Here is a 24,491-nt window from a genome sequence, read left to right on the forward strand (position 1 = left end):
TTCAGTCGAAAGAACGACGTCTAGATGACCATTTTAGAAAACATACTTCCACTTTGAGTTTAACAATAATTTTTGGATATAGTTTCATGTTCATAATAAAAATCATTTTCCCAGAATAACAACTTTTAAATCAAAGTTTATCATAGTTTTTAATTAACTAACCCAAAACAGCCCGCGGTGTTACTACGACGGCGTAAATCCGGTTTTACGGTGTTTTTCGTGTTTTCAGGTTTTAAATCATTAAGTTAGCATATCATATAGATATAGAACATATGTTTAGTTGATTTTAAAAGTCAAGTTAGAAGGATTAACTTTTATTTGCGAACAAGTTTAGAATTAACTAAACTATGTTCTAGTGATTACAAGTTTAAACCTTCGAATAAGATAGCTTTATATGTATGAATCGAATGATGTTATGAACATCATTACTATCACAAGTTCCTTGGATAAACCTACTGGAAATGAGAAAAATAGATCTAGCTTCAAAGGATCCTTGGATGGCTTGAAAGTTCTTGAAGCAGAATCATGACACGAAAACAATTTCAAGTAAGATTTCCACTCGAAATAAGATTGTTATAGTTATAGAAATTGAATTAAAGTTTGAATATCATTATTACCTTGTATTAGAAAGATAACCTACTGTAATTAACAAAGGTTTCTTGATCTTGGATGATTACTTGGAATGGATTTAGAAAACTTGGAAGTAAACTTGCAATCTTGGAAGTATTCTTGATTTTATGAAACTAGAACTTTTGGAATTTATGAAGAACACTTAGAACTTGAAGATAGAACTTGAGAGAGATCAATTAGATGAAGAAAATTGAATAATGAAAGTGTTTGTAGGTGTTTTTGGTCGTTGGTGTATGGATTAGATATAAAGGATATGTAATTTTGTTTTCATGTAAATAAGTCATGATTGATTACTCATATTTTTGTAATTTTATGAGATATTTCATGCTAGTTGCCAAATGATGGTTCCCACATGTGTTAGGTGACTCACATGGGCTGCTAAGAGCTGATCATTGGAGTGTATATACCAATAGTACATACATCTAAAAGCTGTGTATTGTACGAGTACGAATACGGGTGCATACGAGTAGAATTGTTGATGAAACTGAACGAGGATGTAATTGTAAGAATTTTTGTTAAGTAGAAGTATTTTGATTAAGTGTCTTGAAGTCTTTCAAAAGTGTATGAATACATATTAAAACACTACATGTATATACATTTTAACTGAGTCGTTAAGTCATCGTTAGTCGTTACATGTAAATGTTGTTTTGAAACCTTTAGGTTAACGATCTTGTTGAATGTTGTTAACCCATTGTTTATTATAACAAATGAGATGTTAAATTGTTATATTATCATGATATTATGATATATAATATATCTTAGTATGATATATATACAGTTAAATGTCGTTACAACGATAATCGTTACATATATGTCTCGTTTCGAAATCATTAAGTTAGTAGTCTTATTTTTACATTTCTATTTCATTGTTAATACACTTAATAATATATTTAGTTATCATTTAACATAATTAACCAAGTGTATCAATATCTTAATATGATTCATATGTACCTAGTAAGACGTTGTTATAACGATAATCGTTATATATATCGTTTTCGAGTTTCTTAAATTAATAGTCTCATTTTTATGTATATAACTCATTGTTAAAATACCTAATGAGATACATACTTATAATAAAATCATGTTAACTATATATATAACCATATATGTCATCGTATAGTTTTTACAAGTTTTTAACGTTCGTGAATCACCGGTCAACTTGGGTGGTCAATTGTCTATATGAAACCTATTTCAATTAATCAAGTCTTAACAAGTTTGATTGCTTAACATGTTGGAAACACTTAATCATGTAAATAACAATTTCATTTAATATATATATAAACATGGAAAAGTTCGGGTCACTACAGTACCTACCCGTTAAATGAATTTCGTCCCGAAATTTTAAGTAGTTGGAGGTGTTGACGTATCTTCTGGAAATAAATGCGGGTATTTCTCCTTCATCTGATCTTCACGCTCCCAGGTGAACTCGGGTCCTCTACAAGCATTCCATCGAACCTTAACAATCGGTATCTTGTTTTATTTAAGTCTCTTAACCTCACGATCCATTATTTCGATGGGTTCTTCAATGAATTGAAGTTTTTCATTGATTTGGATTTCGTCCAACGGAATAGTGAGATCTTCTTTAGCAAAACATTTCTTCAAATTTGAGACGTGGAAAGTGTTATGTAGACCCGCGAGTTGTTGAGGTAGCTCCAGTTGGTAAGCTACTGGTCCGACACGATCTATAATCTTGAATGGTCCAATGTACCTTGGATTTAGTTTCCCCCGTTTACCAAATCGAATAACACCTTTCCAAGGTGAAACCTTAAGCATGACCATTTCTCCAATTTCAAACTCTATATCTTTTCTTTTACTGTCCGCGTAGCTCTTTTGTCGACTCTGGGCGGTTTTCAATCTTTGTTGAATTTGGATGATTTTCTCGGTAGTTTCTTGTATTATCTCTGGACCCGTAATCAGTCTATCCCCCACTTCACTCCAACAAATCGGAGACCTGCACTTTCTACCATAAAGTGCTTCAAACGGTGCCATCTCAATGCTTGAATGGTAGCTATTGTTGTAGGAAAATTCTGCTAACGGTAGATGTCGATCCCAACTGTTTCTGAAATCAATAACACAAGCTCGTAGCATGTCTTCAAGCGTTTGTATCGTCCTTTCGCTCTGCCCATCAGTTTGTGGATGATAGGCAGTACTCATGTCTAGACGAGTTTCCAATGCTTGCTGTAATGTCTGCCAGATTCCTGAAATAAATCTGCCATCCCTATCAGAGATAATAGAGATTGGTATTCCATGTCTGGAGACGACTTCCTTCAAATACAGTCGTGCTAACTTCTCCATCTTGTCATCTTCTCTTATTGGCAGGAAGTGTGCTGACTTGGTGAGATGATCAACTATTACCCAAATAGTATCATAACCACTTTGCAGTCCTTGGCAATTTAGTAATGAAATCCATGGTAATGTTTTCCCATTTCCATTCCGGGATTTCAGGTTGTTGTAGTAGACCTGATGGTTTCTGATGTTCAGCTTTGACCTTAGAATACGTCAAACATTCTCCTACATATTTAGCAATATCGGCTTTAATACCTGGCCACCAAAAATGTTTCTTAAGATCCTTGTACATCTTCCTTGTTCCAGGATGTATTGAGTATCTAGTTTTATGAGCTTCTCTAAGTACCATTTCTCTCATATCTCCAAATTTTGGTACCCAAATTCTTTCAGCCCTATACCGGGTTCTGTCTTCCCGAATATTAAGATGCTTCTCCGATCCTTTGGGTATTTCATCCTTTAAATTTCCCTCTTTTAAAACTCCTTGTTGCGCCTCCTTTATTTGAGTAGTAAGGTTAGTGTGAATCATTATATTCATAGATTTTACTCGAATGGGTTCTCTGTCCTTTCTGCTCAAGGCGTCGGCTACCACATTTACCTTCCCCGGGTGGTAACGAATCTCAAAGTCGTAATCATTCAACAATTCAATCCACCTACGCTGCCTCATATTCAGTTGTTTCTGATTAAATATGTGTTGAAGACTTTTGTGGTCGGTATATATAATACTTTTGACCCCATATAAGTAGTGCCTCCAAGTCTTTAATGCAAAAACAACCGCGCCTAATTCCAAATCATGCGTCGTATAATTTTGCTCGTGAATCTTCAATTGTCTAGACGCATAAGCAATCACCTTCCTCTGTTGCATTAATATACAACCGAGACCTTGGTTTGATGCGTCACAATAAATCACAAAATCATCATTCCCTTCAGGCAATGACAATATAGGTGCCGTAGTTAGCTTTTTCTTCAATAATTGAAACGCCTTCTCTTGTTCATCCTTCCATTCAAATTTCTTCCCTTTATGCGTTAATGCAGTCAAGGGTTTTGCTATTTTGGAGAAATCTTGGATGAATCTTCTGTAGTAACCAGCCAATCCTAAAAATTGACGTATATGCTTCGGAGTTTTTGGGGTTTCCCACTTTTCAATGGTTTCGATCTTTGCCGGGTCCACCTGGATACCTTTTTTGTTCACTATGTGACCGAGGAATTGAACTTCTTCCAACCAAAATGCACACTTTGAAAACTTAGCGTACAGTTTTTCTTTCCTCAATAATTCTAGCACTTTTCTAAAATGTTCTTCGTGCTCTTGATCATTCTTTGAGTAAATAAGTATGTCATCGATGAAAACCATGACAAACTTGTCAAGATATGGCCCACACACTCGGTTCATAAGGTCCATGAACACAGCTGGTGCGTTAGTCAATCCAAACGGCATAACCATAAACTCGTAATGACCATAACGCGTCCTAAAAGCAGTTTTTGGAATATCATCCTCCTTTACTCGCATTTGATGATATCCAGAACGTAAATCGATCTTCGAATAAACCGATGAGCCTTGTAGTTGATCAAATAAGTCGTCAATTCTCGGCAGTGGATTACGGTTTTTGATGGTAAGTTTGTTCAACTCTCTGTAGTCAATACACAACCTAAATGTACCATCCTTCTTCTTGACAAACAAAACAGGAGCTCCCCATGGTGATGTGCTTGGTCGAATGAAACCACGTTCTAATAGTTCTTGCAGTTGGCTTTGCAGTTCTTTCATCTCGCTGGGTGCGAGTCTATAAGGATCACGAGCTATTGGTGCAGCTCCTGGTACAAGATCTATTTGAAATTCAACAGATCGATGTGGAGGTAGTCCCGGTAATTCTTTCGGAAATACATCGGGAAATTCTTTTGCGACGGGAACATCATTGATGCTCTTTTCTTCAGTTTGTACTTTCTCGACGTGTGCTAGAACAGCATATCAGCCTTTTCTTATTAGTTTTTGTGCCTTCAAATTACTAATAAGATGTAGCTTCATGTTGCCCTTTTCTCCGTACACCATTAAGGGTTCTCCTTCTTCTCGTACAATGCGAATTGTATTTTTATAACATACGATCTCTGCTTTCACCTTCTTCAGCCAGTCCATGCCAACTATTACATCAAAACTCCCCAACTCTATTGGTATCAAATCAATCTTAAATATTTCGCTACCCAGTTTAATTTCTCGATTCCGGTATATATTATCTGCTGAAATTAATTTACCGTTTACTAATTCGAGTAAAAATTTACTATCCAACAGCGTCAATGGACAACTTAATTTAGCACAAAAATCTCTACTCATATAGCTTCTATCCGCACCCGAATCAAATAAAACGTAAGCAGATTTATTGTCAATAAGAAACGTACCCGTAACAAGCTCCGGGTCTTCCTGTGCCTCTGCCGCATTAATATTGAAAACTCTTCCGCGGCCTTATCCATTCGTGTTCTCCTGGTTTGGGCAATTTCTAATAATGTGGCCCGGTTTTCCACATTTATAACAAACTACATTGGCATAACTTGCTCCGACACTACTTGCTCCGCCATTACTCATTCCGACACCATTTGTTCCTTTCGTTCTGTTAACTCCTGGTCCGTAGACCTCACACTTCACCACGCTATGACCATTTCTTTTACACTTGTTGCAAAATTTGGTGCAGAACCCCGAGTGATACTTTTCACACCTTTGGCATAGCTGCTTCTGATTGTTGTTGTTGTTGCGGTTGTTATTGTTGTTGGGATGATTATTGTAGTTGCTGTTGTTGTTGTTGTTGTTGTTGGGCTGTTTGTTGTAGTTGCGATTGATGTTGCGATTGTTGGGATAATTGTTGCGATTATTATTGTAATTGCTGTTGTTGTTGTATTGGTGATTCTTATCACCGTTTTCCTTCCACTTTCTTTTGACTTGCTTCACATTGGCCTCTTCAGCAGTCTGTTCTTTAATTCTTTCTTCAATCTAGTTCACTAGTTTGTGAGCCATTCTACATGCCTGTTGTATGGAGGCGGGCTCGTGTGAACTTATATCTTCTTGGATTCTTTCCGGTAATCCTTTCACAAACGCGTCGATCTTCTCTTCCTCATCTTCGAACGCTCCCGGACACAATAGGCATAATTCTGTGAATCGTCTTTCGTATGTGGTAATATCAAATCCTTGGGTTCGTAACCCTCTAAGTTCTGTCTTGAGCTTATTGACCTCGGTTCTGGGACGGTACTTCTCGTTCATCAAGTGCTTGAATGCTGACCACGGTAGTGCGTACGCATCATCTTGTCTCACTTGCTCTAGATAGGTATTCCACCATGTTAACGCAGAACCAGTGAAGGTATGCGTAGCGTACTTCACTTTGTCCTCTTCAGTACACTTACTTATGGAAAACACCGATTCGACCTTCTCGGTCCACCATTTCAATCAGATCGGTCCTTCGGTTCCATCAAATTCCAAAGGTTTGCAGGCAGTGAATTCTTTGTAGGTGCATCCTACACGATTTCCTGTACTGCTAGATCCAAGGTTATTGTTGGTATGTAGCGCAGCCTGTACTGCGGCTATGTTTGAAGCAAGAAAGGCACGAAATTCCTCTTCACTCATATTCAAGGTGTGTCGAGTAGTCGGTGCCATTTCCTTCAAAATAGTCAAATGAAACGAGTTAATCATATAGAATATCAAGAGTAGTCAATAGTATTTCGTAGCGTAATATTAACTTATTTATAAAAGCTCTTTCTTCATATTAGCGTTTTATACTCTTTAATTCGGGTAGTACCTACCCGTTAAGTTCATACTTAGTAGCTAACATACCATTTCAACTACTACAATTCTATATGAAAAACTAATCACAACAAAAAAAATATTTCATATTCAAACCTTTATACAATAACTTGCAAACTTACAATACCGCTATTTTACATAAAGCATGAAATATAGCACACAATAACTTTGATACAAGATAGGTGTAAAGATATTTCTAGCTAGTACACAAGTCGTTCAGCAAAGGCAATAAAGACACGTAATTCATACGTCCAGAAACAAGTCATGCATTCTGGTTTTACTAGGACTACTTCCCATCCTTGGTCTTGTGGAACATAACCGTTATGGCCGTTGATAAGACAGCGTGTTGTAACGTCGTCAAAGGGACGAGGGTTACGTAATGACCAACAGTCTCGTAATAACCTAAAAACCTCATTTCTTACCCCAATTACCGACTCCGTCACTTGTGGGAACATTTTGTTTAATAGTTGTAGCCCGATGTTCTTTTTCTCACTTTGGTGAGAAGCGAACATTACTAACCCGTAAGCATAGCATGCTTATTTATGTTACATGTTAGCCGCTTTTTCTAAATCTTGAAGTCCTATATTCGGATACATTGAGTCAAAATAATTTCTTAACCTGTTGCGTAAAATAGCATTTGGGTTCCCCACAATATATGAGTCAAAGTAAACACATCGTAACTTATGGGTTTCCCAATGTGATATCCCCTATCTTTCAAACGAAAGTCTCTTATAAACCAAGACATTCTTGGAACGTTCTTCGAATGTCTTACAAACTGATTTCGCCGTAAATAGTTGTGCCGAAGAATTCTGACCGACTCTAGACAAGATTTTATCAATCATGTCTCCAGGTAGGTCTCTTAAAATATTGGGTTGTCTATCTATTTTGTGGTTTTATACTGTAAAATAGACAAGAGTTAGATTCATAAAAAAAAATACTTATTAATACAAGCAATTTTTACATATATCATAAAGCATAAGCACACTATATTACATATATTACACCACACGAATACAACTATCTTATTCCGACTCGCTCGTTTCTTCTTCTTCGGTTTTGGTTCGTTTTGCCAAGTTTCTAGGGATATATGATGTTCCCCTAATACGAGCTGTCGTTTTCCACAACGGTTTAGAAAAACCTGGTGGTTTAGAGGTTCCCGGGTCATTGTTACAACTTAAGGGCTTCGGGGGTTGACGATACATATAAAGTTCATCGGGGTTGGAATTAGATTTCTCTATTTTTATGCCCTTTCCCTTATTATTTTCTTTTGCGTTTTTAAATTCAGTTGGGGTAATTTCTCTAACATCATCGGAATTCTCGTCGGAATCCGATTCATCGGAGAATTGGTAATCCTCCCAATTATTTTGCTTCCTTGGCGGAAACACCATTGACCATAATTAACCTTGGTCAGTTGGTTGAGGATTTTCTTTTACTTAACCATTTTATTATTTCCCCCACCGGTTCTATTTCCTCCTCCGGTTCCTCCTCTTCCGGTTCTGATTCTTCTTCCTGTTCTTCTTCGGGAACTTGTGAATCAGTCCAATATATATTCGACTCTTCGTTATTATTAGGTGAGTCAATGGGATTTGTGCTAGAGGTAGACATCTATCACACAATATCAAACATGTTAAGAGATTAATATATCAAATAATATATACATGTTAATAATATATAGTTTCCAACAAAAATGTTAAGCAATCATTTTTAAAGAAAACACGGTCGAAGTCCAGACTCACTAATGCATCCTAACAAACTCGATAAGACACACTAATGCAAATTTTCTGGTTCTCTAAGACCAACGCTCGGATACCAACTGAAATGTCCCGTTCTTATTGATTAAAAACGTTCCATATTAATTGATTTCGTTGCGAGGTTTTGACCTCTATATGAGACGTTTTTCAAAGACTGCATTCATTTTTAAAACAAACCATAACCTTTATTTCATAAATAAAGGTTTAAAAAGCTTTACGTAGATTATCAAATAATGATAATCTAAAATATCCTGTTTACACACGACCGTTACATAATGGTTTACAATACAAATATATTACATCGAAATCAGTTTCTTGAATGCAGTTTTTACACAATATCAAACAAACATGGGCTCCAAATCTTTTTCTTATTTTAGTATGCAATAGTGGAAGCTCTTAGTATTTACCTGAGAATAAACATGCTTTAAACGTCAACAAAAATGTTGGTGAGTTATAGGTTTAACCTATATATATCAAATCGTAACAATAGACCACAAGATTTCATATTTCAATACACATCCCATACATAGAGATAAAAATTATTCATATGGTGAACACCTGGTAATCGACATTAACAAGATGCATATATAAGAATATCCCCATCATTCCGGGACACCCCTCGGATATGATATAAATTTTGAAGTACTAAAGCATCCAGTACTTTGGATGGGGTTTGTTAGGCCCAATAGATCTATCTTTAGGATTCGCATCAATTAGGGTGTCTGTTCCCTAATTCTTAGATTACCAGACTTAATAAAAAGGGGCATATTCGATTTCGATAATTCAACCATAGAATGTAGTTTCATGTACTTGTGTCTATTTTGTAAATCATTTATAAAACCTGCATGTATTCTCATCCCAAAAATATTAGATTTTAAAAGTGGGACTATAACTCACTTTCACAGATTTTTACTTCGTCGGGAAGCAAGACTTGGCCACTGGTTGATTCACAAACCTATAACAATATATATATATATATATATATATATATATATATATATATATATATATATATATATATATATATATATATATATATATATATATATATATATATATATCAAAGTATGTTCAAAATATATTTACAAAACTTTTAATACATTTTGATGTTTTAAGTTTATTAAGTCAGCTGTCCTCGTTAGTAACCTACAACTAGTTGTCCACAGTTAGATGTACAGAAATAAATCGATAAATATTATCTTGAATCAATCCACGACCCAGTGTATACGTATCTCAGTATAGATCACAACTCAAACTATATATATTTTGGAATCCACCTCAACCCTGTATAGCTAACTCCAACATTCACATATAGAGTGTCTATGGTTGTTCCGAAATATATATAGATGTGTCGACATGATAGGTCGAAACATTGTATACGTGTCTATTGTATCTCAAGATTACATAATATAAAATACAAGTTGATTAAGTTATGGTTGGAAAAGATTTGTTACCAATTTTCACGTAGCTAAAATGAGAAAAATTATCCAATCTTGTTTTACCCATAACTTCTTCATTTTAAATCCATTTTGAGTGAATCAAATTGCTATGGTTTCATATTGAACTTTATTTTATGAATCTAAACATAAAAAGTATAGGTTTATCGTCGGAAAAATAAGTTACAAGTCATTTTTGTAAAGGTAGTCATTTCAGTCGAAAGAACGACGTCTAGATGACCATTTTAGAAAACATACTTCCACTTTGAGTTTAACCATAATTTTTGGATATAGTTTCATGTTCATAATAAAAATAATTTTCCCAGAATAACAACTTTTAAATCAAAGTTTATCATAGTTTTTAATTAACTAACCCAAAATAGCCCGCGGTGTTACTACGACGGCGTAAATCCGGTTTTACGGTGTTTTTCGTGTTTCCAGGTTTTAAATCATTAAGTTAGCATATCATATATATATAACATGTGTTTAGTTGATATTAAAATTCAAGTTAGAAGGATTAACTTTTATTTGCGAACAAGTTTAGAATTAACTAAACTATGTTCTAGTGATTACAAGTTTAAACCTTCGAATAAGATAGCTTTATATGTATGAATCGAATGATGTTATGAACATCATTACTACCTCAAATTCCTTGGATAAACCTACTGGAAATGAGAAAAATAGATCTAGCTTCAAAGGATCCTTGGATGGCTTGAAAGTTCTTGAAGCAGAATCATGACACGAAAACAATTTCAAGTAAGATTTCCACTCGAAATAAGATTGTTATAGTTATAGAAATTGAATTAAAGTTTGAATATCATTATTACCTTTTATTAGAAAGATAAACTACTATAAGTAACAAAGGTTTCTTGATCTTGGATGATTACTTGGAATGGATTTAGGAAACTTGGAAGTAAACTTGCAATCTTGGAAGTATTCTTGATTTTATGAAACTAGAACTTTTGGAATTTATGGAGAACACTTAGAACTTGAAGATAGAACTTGAGAGAGATCAATTAGATGAAGAAAATTGAATAATGAAAGTGTTTGTAGGTGTTTTTGGTCGTTGGTGTATGGATTAGATATAAAGGATATGTAATTTTGTTTTCATGTAAATAAGTCATGAATGATTATTCATATTTTTGTAATTTTATGAGATATTTCATGCTAGTTGCCAAATGATGGTTCCCACATGTGTTAGGTGACTCACATGGGCTGCTAAGAGCTGATCATTGGAGTGTATATACCAATAGTACATACATCTAAAAGCTGTGTATTGTACGAGTACGAATACGGGTGCATACGAGTAGAATTGTTGATGAAACTGAACGAGGATGTAATTGTAAGCATTTTTGTTAAGTAGAAGTATTTTGATAAGTGTCTTGAAGTCTTTCAAAAGTGTATGAATACATATTAAAACACTACATGTATATACATTTTAACTGAGTCGTTAAGTCATCGTTAGTCGTTACATGTAAATGTTGTTTTGAAACCTTTAGGTTAACGATCTTGTTGAATGTTGTTAACCCATTGTTTATTATAACAAATGAGATGTTAAATTGTTATATTATCATGATATTATGATATATAAAATATCTTAGTATGATATATATACAGTTAAATGTCGTTACAACGATAATCGTTACATATATGTCTCGTTTCGAAATCATTAAGTTAGTAGTCTTATTTTTACATATGTATTTCATTATTAATACACTTAATAATATATTTACTTATCATTTAACATAATTAACCAAGTGTATCAATATCTTAATATGATTCATATGTACCTAGTAAGACGTTGTTATAATGATAATCGTTATATATATCGTTTTCGAGTTTCTTAAATTAATAGTCTCATTTTTATGTATATAACTCATTGTTAAAATACCTAATGAGATACATACTTATAATAAAATCATGTTAACTATATATATAACCATATATATGTCATCGTATAGTTTTTACAAGTTTTTAACGTTCGTGAATCACCGGTCAACTTGGGTGGTCAATTGTCTATATGAAACCTATTTCAATTAATCAAGTCTTAACAAGTTTGATTGCTTAACATGTTGGAAACACTTAATCATGTAAATAACAATTTCATTTAATATATATATAAACATGGAAAAGTTCGGGTAACTACAATCCGGAGGATATTCAGGGACAATTCAGAGATCCTGAACCATTAATCTTTCCTCCGAAACCACCAATCATTCAAACAGAGATTGTCGAGGAACAAACCATTAAATCAGAATCCTCTAGTGATTCAGATTCAACAAACTCAATAATGGAAAATTTGGAACCTCTAAGTATGGAAGACCGAATGAGAGCTAAACGCACTGGCCAAGGTCATGCAATTACTCAACCAGACATTAATGCGCCAGATTATGAAATCAAAGGACAAATTCTACATATGGTAACTAATCAATGCCAATTTAGTGGTGCGCCGAAGGAAGATCCAAATGAACATCTTCGTACCTTTAATAGGATTTGTACTCTATTTAAAATAAGAGAAGTTGAGGATGAACAGATCTATCTCATGTTATTTCCCTGGACTTTAAAGGGAGAAGCCAAAGATTGGTTAGAATCGTTACCTGAAGGGGCGATTGATACATGGGATGTCTTAATAGAAAAATTTCTTAAACAATTCTTTCTGGCATCTAAAGCCATGAGACTTCAAGGAGAAATTGTTACGTTCACGCAAAAGCCAAATGAAACTTTATATGAGGCGTGGACTAGATTTGGAAAATTGTTAAGAGGATGTCCGCAACATGGTTTAGACACTTATCAAATAGTACAAATATTCTACCAAGGATGCGACATCGCTACAAGAAAAGACATCGATATAGCAGCTGGTGGTTCCATTATGAAGAAAACCGCAACTGAGGCTTACAAAATTATTGATAACACTGCTTCCTACTCACATGAGTGGCATCAAGAAAAAGATATCATTAGATAATCTAAAGAGGCTAGAGCCGATTCTAGCCATGACTTTGATTTCATTTCCGCAAAGATAGATGTTGTCGAGAGACGAATGGAAAAGATGACTAAAGATATTCACTCAATACAAATTAGTTGTGAGCAGTGTGGTGGACCACATTTGACAAAAGATTATCTCAATATTGAACAAATAATGGAACAAAGAGAGAATATTTCATATATAAACCAAATGCCTGGAAATAATTATTAGAATAATTATCAACCGCCAAGACCAATCTACAATCAAAATCAGAATTATAACCGAATGTTCCATACAACAACCAACAAGGTCCTAGCAGTCAACAAGTATCCAATAATACTTACAATCAACAAAGACCTATTTTTCAAAACAAACCACCACAAACCGATGATAAAAAGCCAAATTTAGAAGACATGATATCGAAGCTAGTTGAATCTCAAACTCAATTTTTCACATCTCAGAAACAAGCGAATGAACAAAATGCTCAAGCATTTAGAAATCAACAAGCTTCTATTCAAAATTTGGTACAAGAAGTAAGTAATCTAGCAAGATTGATAGGTGAAAGAAAACCGGGAAGTTTACCTAGTGATACAAATGCTAACCCCCGGAATGAAACAGCTAAAGCCATTACCACAAGAAGTGGTATTACACTTTAACCACCTGAAAGCCTGTAATTTCTAATGATGCTATTCCTACTACACAAGAACCACAACCTAAACAAGATAAGAAAACAGAACCGGTAGTCGAAAAGGTTAATGAAGATAACATAGTTAAGGCTAAACCTTATGTTAAACCATACCAACCACCACTTCCTTACTCGAGTAAAATGAGAAAAGAAAGACTTGAAGCCGAGCAATCCAAATTCTTGGATATGTTTAAACAAATAAATATAAATCTTTCTTTCATTGATGTAATTTCAGGAATGCCAAGATATGCTATATTCTTGAAAGATCTAATCACAAATAGAAAGAAAATGGAAGAACTCTCGGCTGTTATTATGAATGCTAATTGTTCTGCAGTGCTGTTGAATAAGATACCAGAAAAATTATCTGATCCAGGAAGTTTCACAATTCCATGTTTTCTAGGAAGTCTTAGTTCAATAGAAGCATTGGCAGACTTAGGTGCTAGTATAAATCTAATGCCGTATTCGTTATACGCTAAACTAGACCTCGGAGAATTGAAACCAACACGAATAAGCATACAACTAACCGATCGATCAGTAATGTATCCTAGAGGGATAATGGAAAACATTCTAGTTAAAGTTGGTACTTTAGTATTTCCAGTAGATTTTGCTATTCTGGACATGGAAGAAGATTCTCGAGTTCCTCTCATATTAGGAAGACCATTCTTAAACACGGCTAAAGCAATAATAGACGTGTTTGGTAAGAAATTGACCCTAAGTATAGAGGACGAGAGTGTTACCTTTTCAGTTGATAGAGCCATGCAACAACCGCAATCTGTAGATGATACATGTTATTATATTCAAACTATAGATTCACATGCAGAATTGTTAGAAGAATTTCCAGAATTACAAGGAACAGGAGAATGTTCTTTAGGAGAAGGAACTGAACCAATTGATGAAACTGAAATGTTAGCTACACTTATGGCTAATGGATATGAACCAACAACAGAAGAAATTCAAATGCTGAAAGAGGAAGACAGATATCGATATAAATCATCGATAGAAGAACCACCGACATTAGAGTTAAAGCCACTTCCAAACCATTTGGAATACGCTTATTTACATGGTGAATCTGAATTACCAGTAATAATATCGTCTTCTCTTACGGAAAATGAAAAATCTCAACTCATTGCTGTGCTAAAAGCTCATAAACCATCTATTGCATGGAAGATTCATGACATTAAAGGAATAAGTCCTTCGTATTGCACACATAAAATCCTTATGGAAGAAGGTCATAAAACATATGTGCAACGCCAACGAAGACTAAATCCTAATATGCAAGATGTTGTTAAGAAAGAAATTATTAAACTGCTTGATGCAGGTTTAATTTATCTAATCTCTGATAGTCCATGGGTAAGCCCAGTTCAATGCGTACCTAAGAAGGGTGGCATGACTGTCATCACAAATGAAAAAAATGAGCTTATTCCTACTAGGACTGTAACAGGATGGCATGTTTGTATTGATTATATAAAATTAAATGACGCCACCAGAAAAGATCTCTTTCCCTTACCTTTCATTGATCAAATGTTGGAAAGATTAGCCAGAAATAGTTACTATTGTTTTCTTGATGGTTTTTTCGGATACTTTCAAATTCCAATAGCACCCGAGGACCAAGAGAAAACCACGTTCAAGTGCCCTTATGGTACTTTTGCTTACAAACGCATGCCATTTGGACTTTGCAACTCCCCTGCAACCTTTCAAAGGTGCATGATGGAGATTTTTCACGACTTGATAGAAGAATGAATGGAAGTTTTCATGGATGACTTTTCAGTCTTCGGTGATACTTTTGAAACATATCTAGTTAATCTTGAACGAATGCTTATTAGATGCGAACAATCAAATCTAGTACTTAATTGGGAGAAATGTCATTTCATGGTTAAAGAAGGTATCATTCTTGGTCATAAAATTTCAAAGGAAGTAATTGAAGTGGATAGAGCTAAAGTAGATGTAATTGCTAAACTTCCACATCCCACCAATGTTAGAGGAGTTATGAGTTTTCTAGGGCATGCCGGTTTTTACCGACGTTTCATAAAAGATTTTTCTAAAATTGCCACTCCTATGAATAAACTCCTAGAAAAAGATGCTCCATTCATCTTTTCAGATGAATGCATCAAATCTTTTAATATTCTTAAAGAAAAACTCACTAATGCGCCGATCATGATAACTCCAAATTGGAATCTACCGTTTGAACTTATGTGCGATGCAAGTAATTTTGCAATGGGAGCCGTTTTAGGACAAAGGATTGAAAAAGGATTTCAACCTATTTATTACGCTAGTAAGACGTTACAAGGAGCACAAATGAATTACACAACTACTGAAAAAGAACTCCTTGCTATTGTCTTTGCTTTTGACAAATTTCGTTCATATCTCGTTCTAGCTAAAACGGTGGTCTATACCGACCATTCTGCTCTTAGATATCTATTTTCGAAACAAGATGCCAAACCACGATTAATCCGTTGGATCTTACTCTTACAAGAGTTCGATATTGAAATCCGAGATAAAAAGGGAGCAGAAAATCTCGCCGCTGATCATCTTTCTCGTCTTGAAAATCTTGAATTAGAAGTTCTAAATGAATCGGCCATACAAGATAACTTTCCTGATGAATATCTATTGAAGATAGATTATAGTGAAATTCCATGGTTTGCAGACTATGCAAACTACTTAGTATGTGGATTCCTTTAAAAAGGATTATCGTACCAAAAACGAAAGAAATTCTTTAGTGATATAAAACACTATTTCTGGGAAGATCCACATTTGTTTAAAAGTTATCCCGATGGAATAATACGCCGATGTGTATTCGAGGATGAAGCTAGTCAAATATTAAACCATTTTCACACAGGACCAACAGGAGGGTATTATGGGCCTCAACTCATAGCAAGAAAAGTTTACGATGCTGGATTCTATTGGCCTACAATTTTCAAAGATGCACACCTTCTTTGCAAATCCTTTGATGCATGTCAAAGGGCCGGAAAAATAAGTCAACGTGATGAAATGCCACAAAATGTCATTCAAGTATGTGAAGTATTTGACGTTTGGGGTATTGACTTTATGGGTCCATTTCCAAAATCTCATAATAATCTCTACATTCTCGTTGCCATTGATTATGTATCTAAATGGGCGGAAGCACAAGCTCTTCCAACTAACGACGCACGAGTTGTAGTCAACTTTTTAAAACGTCTTTTTGCTAGGTTCGGAACACCGAAAGCTTTAATAAGTGATCGGGGTACTCATTTTTGTAATAATCAACTTGAAAAAGTTCTCAAAAGATATGGAGTAACTGATAAAATCTCAACCGCTTATCATCCACAAACAAGTGGACAAGTTGAAAATACCAACCGCGCTTTAAAACGTATTCTAGAGAAAACTGTAGGATCAAATCCGAAGGAATGGTCCATGAAATTGGAGGATGCACTCTGGGCTTTTAGAACAGCCTACAAAACTCCAATTGGAACCACACCTTTCAGACTCATTTACGGAAAAGCATGTCATCTTCCATTTGAAATTGAACATAAAGCATTTTGGGCTTTGAAGACATGTAATCTTGATTTACATGAAGCTGGATGTCTACGGTTAAGTCAATTAAACGAATTAGAAGAATTAAGACATGAAGCATATAAAAATTCGTTAATCTATAAAGAAAGAATGAAGAAATGGCATGATAAAAGAATCAGAAGTTCAAAAGAATTTAAAGAAGGAGACAGAGTTCTTCTTTTCAATTCACGATTCAAGCTATTTCCTGGAAAATCGAAATCAAGATGGTCTGGACCATTCATAGTTAAAAGAGTGTTCCCGTACGGAACAGTAGAATTAATAAATTCGAATGGGATTGAATTTAAGGTTAATGGTCACAGAGTTAAACATTACATAGATAGTCCAATGGAAGTTGAAGATGAAGTTAATCACAATTTCGATACCACAGCTAACTAAGTGTGGGAAGTTTCGAATCTTTTTAGGGTAATATATATTTTTGTTAGAGTTAAATATTCTGTTTTCGTGTAGTTTCTGAGAATGGAATCCGAATGGTCTTTCCCTAGCAGACCCTAAAGAACTAGTCTTCTCCCTCCATTCTGAATTTTTATTTTTTAGGTTTTACGAGATGAAGAATTCCTTTGATCTGAACCATGGTCTAATGCTACATGCTATGATTACTAAACGTAATAATGACACCCTTCCAAGTGAACTGGTATCATTCATAAGAGGCAAAATGGAATGAGTAAGAAAAGAACTCAGGAAAGATCATCATAAGATACATTTTGGTAAAGGAAAATCAAAATCCGCAAAGAAAAGAAGAGCAAGACACCTTGAAAGATGTTATAAATGCGGAAAATGGTCACACGAAGGTAAATGTTCAAATAATCAAACATATTCAAATACCGAATTTGTTACTCTATGCAGAGAAGGACCGTTTATATGTTTAGAAGAAAAGATATTGAAGAATCAAGGTTACGCTTACGTAGCTATGGAGAACCAAATCACACGACTCTCCTATGAGTCGGCTAAAGCAGGTCTCTGAGAATTCTATCTCACAGGTAAGTATGTACAGTTTTTATTTTTATTTTTATTTTTATTGCTTTTAACCTTTTGATAATAAACGCTGAATCGTTCGCTATAAAGTATTAAATTGGTATTCAATAAAATTAGGTATGCGTAACCGAAATTATTGATATCATACAAAAATTTATTACATCGCTGCGAAATTTACCGTTTATTCTTAAGGTATAAATATCTTTAATCAATCAAACCAAAATATTTCAAAAATTCGTCAGGAGTAAAACTAGGTCGTTGAACCGAAATTACTTTACCAAAAAGAGGGGCGTATATTTTTGATAATATTTGATTGATTAAAGTGGGATAAAAGACCAAAAAGATTTTTTATTTTAATTTTTACCTTGTTTTTAAAATTAATATTTAAATATTAAATTATTAATGTAAATTTTTAAAATCAATATATTTAAGTTTTTAAGTATTTTAAAATTAATATTTTTAATATAAGTTTGTAAAATTAATGTATAAAAATATTAATGATATTTATATGAATTTTTAATTTTATGTATTTTAAATTTAAGTTTGGTGTGAATTTAAAAACAAAAATTTACTTTATTTCATACAGTTAAAAATGTGATTTCTAAAAATTCGTCGTAAGTTGAAAACTAGGTCGTTGAACCGAAATTGCTTTACCCGAGGGAGGGACGAGAAATTTTGTTATCATTATTTTTAAATCTTATTTGATTTAAAGTATGCCAAAAACATTTAGTAAAAAAAAAACCTTCGAGATCGCGAAGATGTTAGGGCATCTGCCTTCTAGATCACGGAGTTACAAAAATCCAGAAAGGATAAACTGGTCGACAGACCAGTTTCTTCACACACACACACACACCACACATATTCTGCGAAAAACCCACGAAAAAACACCCAAAAAATCGAAATTTTACACCGTTTTTCATCAAATTTGTTGCTATATAATGATGTGGAGATTCCTACCTAGAACCCTTTCAAGAAGAAGGGTAATTCCTTGTGACGACCCAGAAATTTTCGACCAAATTTAAACTTGATCTTAATATGTTTTCGACATGATAAGCAAAGTCTGTAATGTTGAGTCTCAAATATTTTCGAACTATTTCATATATTCAATTACCCTTTGACTGTTTCTGACGATTCACGAACAATTATGTGTAATTAAGTATATATATATATATATATATATAAATAAGAGGTATAAATAATCAATAAATAATATATAATATTAATTAAACTTAATTACCAGTTTGAATATATGTGTTATATTAATAGTATTAACAATACTTTCATTATAAATGATAATATTAATATTTGTATTATTAATAATAATGTTTTAATATAAAATCTATATAAATAAATATATTAAATTTGACATGTACAAGTATTATTAATATTATTGAAATTATTATCACCATTATCTCGATTATTATTATTAGTTTCATTATTATTAATACAATTAATATTAAATACTTATGTGTATATAATTAATATTAATTTGTTTCTTTATATAATGAATATACAAAATTATATATATAGTAAGATATGATGATGCAAATACAGATACATTCATATACATATATGAAGTACAAGTGTATATATATATAAATAAATATACAGGATATATATATATATATATATATATATATATATATATATATATATATATATATATATATATATATATATATATATATATACTGATTATATATAAATATAAACACAAAATACTGAATATATATATGTACGTATTTCTGTTTGCAATCCCTTTCATGATGTTTAATTTGTCCACTTAATTAGTAATTAGGTCGACCTCAACAATCAGAATCGTACTAGTTTGTTAACAATTACATTCACCTTTTATTTTTTTATCTTATCTTCTGTACTAATTGTCTGATGGAGAAGAAAAACGATAACCTCATTGCTACAAAACAAACGAATGCAGTTGTTAAATAATTCAATTGAATTTCCACTATCATTACATAATCAATCTATTGATAAAGTAGGATCAAACAAACAATTTTTGTTACATGTTCCTTTCATCAATTTAAATATACTATATGGTACAATACATAGTAGATATATTAAAAACATTCACACCCACTTGTTCTTTTGTGTTTCTTCTTTCTAATAAACCAAACTTCACCACCAATCATCACAAAACATCACCATAACCATTATCGAGCCACTTTAGCTTTCGCTTTAAACTTTCATATTCTATCAATTCATTTTGAACAGATTAATACTTTTCATTTACACTGACTTCCTCTTTCTTTCTGTACTACTCTTAATCTGATTCAGCTGGTCACAACCACGAACCCCATCATCACCCTGCAACTCGATTCCATTTTTGTTTATTATTTTTTTTCTTTTTCTTTCTGTCTTCCTATTTAAAACTCAACCCCTTTGGAGCTGCTGTACCTGAAATGATCAAACAACTCAAAAATGACAAGTATTACTATTGTTTGTTAACCTTTAATATTACTACAGTCATCTTATTCGATATTCACCAAATAAACCTTCACCTTCTGATCATCCTAGCCTGCCATAATCAAAACTATCATCAAACATCAACACTACATGGTAACAACTAACTATCTATAAAAGATTTTAGCATTTAATGGTGACACAACTTGGATCTCTCTTCCACTCTTCGAAGCTTATATCTAACATGGAGCAAAGATTGGTGATCTACAAATATGTTCCTGTTTCTATCCGTTAATCACAATAACTAACACCATTAAAACCACATACCTGCTACTGCTATAATTCATCTTGTGCTCCTCTCAATTGATTACTGCTGCTATCGTAACTAGAACTCCTAATGCTTGAGACCAATTCATCTTGATTTAATCGATGCAACATATATCAGATTTATTTAATATATATATATATATATATATATATAATAAATTATATTAATCTAAATCAAAAAGTAAGAGATCTTACAGAAATCGAATTCCATCCAATTGATTATAAATGAAGGCTTCGATTACCTTTGATAACCCTGATCTTTTTGTTGATCAATCAATGGAGAATCATGTACGAACCCTAATTCTTGTTTCCGGATTAAATTCATCAATTCTATTCCAAATGGATTCAATGAACTAATCAATGATTCTTGTCGAAACCTTTTTCTGTCAATTTCATAATCATATGAGATACAGGGTGTATGAATTCTACAACTACATCGAATGAATTGTTGCTGCTTTGTGACTTTACCCTAACCGAACGCGTTTATATTGGGTAATCCCCAAATTCAATTGAATCAATCACATAATCGGGCCAAATAAGTTTAGATGGACTAGAAAGTTGGGCATTTTATTGACTGGATCCCATCAGATTCAAAAAAAAAAAAGGTATATTATTATTAATATATTTATTATTATTATTATTATTATTATTATTATTATTATTATTATTATTATTATTATTATTATTATTATTATTATTATTATTATTATTATTACTATTATTATCATTATCATCATTATCATCATTATCATTAAAATGAACATTAATATTAAATTTTACAAAACTATCATCTTTATTAAAACTATCATTTTCTTAAAAATTTTCATTATTATTAGAATTATTATTATTATTAAAAGTATCATCTTTAATATCATTATCGTTATTATTATTACAAATTTTATCATTATTATTATTACCATTATCTTCGTATTATTAAAAGTCTTATTTTTATCAAATATATAATACTTATATGAAGATATATATAATTTTACATATAACATAATTGTATTTAATATTTTTATAATAAATATTAAGTATTTATTTAGAATATATAAAATAAATATAACTAATTAAGTTATTAATGAAACATAAGAATTACTAAAATCACAATTAATAATAATATATGCATTTATTTGATATCGAGTATATGTTTTAATATATATAATTGATATAGGTTCGTGAATCCGAGGCCAACATTGCGTTGTTCAATATAGTCATATGTATTTTTACTACAAAATACATTAGGTGAGTTCATTTGATTCCCTTTTACTCTTTACATTTTTGGGACTGAGAATACATGTGCTACTTTTACAACTGCTTTATTAAATGCTTTTGAAATACATTTTGAACTGTGAATACATGAAATGCTTTTATAAATGTTTGACGAGATAGACACAAGCAAAACATTCCTCGAATGAATTATGTAGACGTGATAATTGCCACCATTGAATTATGTGGACGTGATAATTGCCACAATTGATATGAATATTTTCCCCTAATTATTATTGCTTGGTAACCCAAGAATTAGGGAACATCACTAATTTTGAGAATTAGTGCACGCCTAATTGACGCGAATCCTAAAGGTAGCTACCGGGTTTAACACCCCCACCCAGAATGTTCACTAGACGGAAGAGCTAGTGGGCATGGTGTTTAGTACTTCGAGGTTTATATATTATACAGACGAGATGTTCTGTTTTTGGGGATATTATTTATACGCATTATATGTTAAGGTCGGTTACCAAGCCAAGCTATGAAAGCAATGAAAAGTGAATGTTATGTATCGAGAGAATGATTTTATACACAGGTTATGTGTATGTTATTTTTGTGCACGAGATAAGTGTACAGTTATTAAGATTTATGAAAGATGATTTCGTACACGAGAAAGGTGTACTGTATTTAAAAGATATCGCATGTACATTACAGGTGGGTATAGGATTCGGGCCCATTTGTACCATGCAGGATTTAAATCTTGTGGTCTATCAAAATGATGAATTTTATTTTTTTATGATAAACCTATGAATTCACCAGCCTTTTGGTTGACACTTGAAAGCATGTTTATTCTCAGGTATGAAAGAAATCTTCCGCTGTGCATTTGCTCATTTTAAAGATATTATTTAAAGTCGATCATCGCAATGGAACCAGATGTTGGTGACTTTGTCCAGAAGGATTAGGTCGGGGTACACATTCCTACATCCAAACACCCTTTAATTTCGAATTTGTAGTGTTCTTGATAGAATTTTTACCTAATTTGAATTTGATGATTTCTAGCTTGATTATAGTTAAATTGCTTGTGTATTATAGTTGTATAACCTAGATTGATGCTATTGAACATGATTTGAAGTCAAAAACTTCAAAATTTTTAGAAATCTAGGGTTTGTGTTCTGGAGTAAAATTGGGGCTTTTTGATATAAACGAGTTATGGCCAATTTTTATTATGAATTGATGCTAAATTAAGTAGTGTAACATATTTGAGGTGTTAATTGATCCAAACTTTGATTACAAACATGATTTTTGAGCCAATTTGTTGACTTTTTAAGTCAAAATTGAATGAACTTGATTCATTTGATATGAATACCAATTGGAACTCGTTTAATTGTTATAATGATTCTTTTTGACATATTTTAGAAGTTACATGCTTATAGACATTGTATACATTCTCATATTTGTTTATTTGAAAAAGTATATAATTGATAAAAATATGAAAATGTGTATAAATTTGATTCTAATTAAACATGTCATTTTAGTTATTTTTATTTGTTATTTTGCTAACACCAATACATTTTTGGATGCACAAATTCCCTTTTGTTTAATGTGTTTTGCAGAATGAACGAGGTGAATCTTCATCCGCGCCACAAAACTTTAATACTTATAATGAAGATGACGAGGATCAAGATTTCAGTGAACGATACAAACAAAATCAATCGCACCCTTTTATTCCATTGTCACGAGCAGTTGAAGCAAATCTACACCCGAACTTAGTTTTTGATAGATTTTGGACAGAGTATCCAAAATTCCAGCGGAACTTAAGCATTCTGCAACCCAAGAGTGTTGAAGTACCCAGGTTAATAGATTGGGCACCGTTAGAAATAGTGGGATTGGCCGAGCCAATAAGAGAATTACTTACACAAAGGTATGGTAATTCTACTTTCAATGATTGGATTAAGCTATTCACTATACGTAGACCTGTATATAAGGAATGGTACATTGAGTTATTAAGTACTATTGAACTAAATGATGAAGTAACTAGTTTAACGGATAGAAGTTTTATTAGATTCTTATTAGGAGGAATAATGTACCATATGTCTTTATTAGATATGGCTGAAGCTTTGTGTATTTATACGCCTGAAGAACTATTAACTAATGATTGTAGACAGTTAATAAGTAATGGTAGAAGGGTTGATCAGGATTTTGATATGGGTGAGTTGTGGAGTAGAATGACTTGCCATAATCATTTTCGTGGAGGTCACTATTCTTATACTGATATAGATAGATCTGAGCTTAGGGTAATCCATCGATTCATTTCCAACTCTGTTACACAAAGGGGTAGAAATAAAGATAAAGTGAATGAAAATGATTTATTTTATCTGATGTCTATTAGAGACCCACAGAGCTTTGTAAAGATTCCTTATTGTGTGGGTTATTATTTGTCGGAAATGATAAAGGGAATGCGAAACAATAGTATTATAGGAGGTGGTATTTT

This window comes from Rutidosis leptorrhynchoides, chromosome 3, assembly GCF_046630445.1.
Source record: "Rutidosis leptorrhynchoides isolate AG116_Rl617_1_P2 chromosome 3, CSIRO_AGI_Rlap_v1, whole genome shotgun sequence".
Taxonomy (NCBI): Eukaryota; Viridiplantae; Streptophyta; class Magnoliopsida; order Asterales; family Asteraceae; genus Rutidosis; species Rutidosis leptorrhynchoides.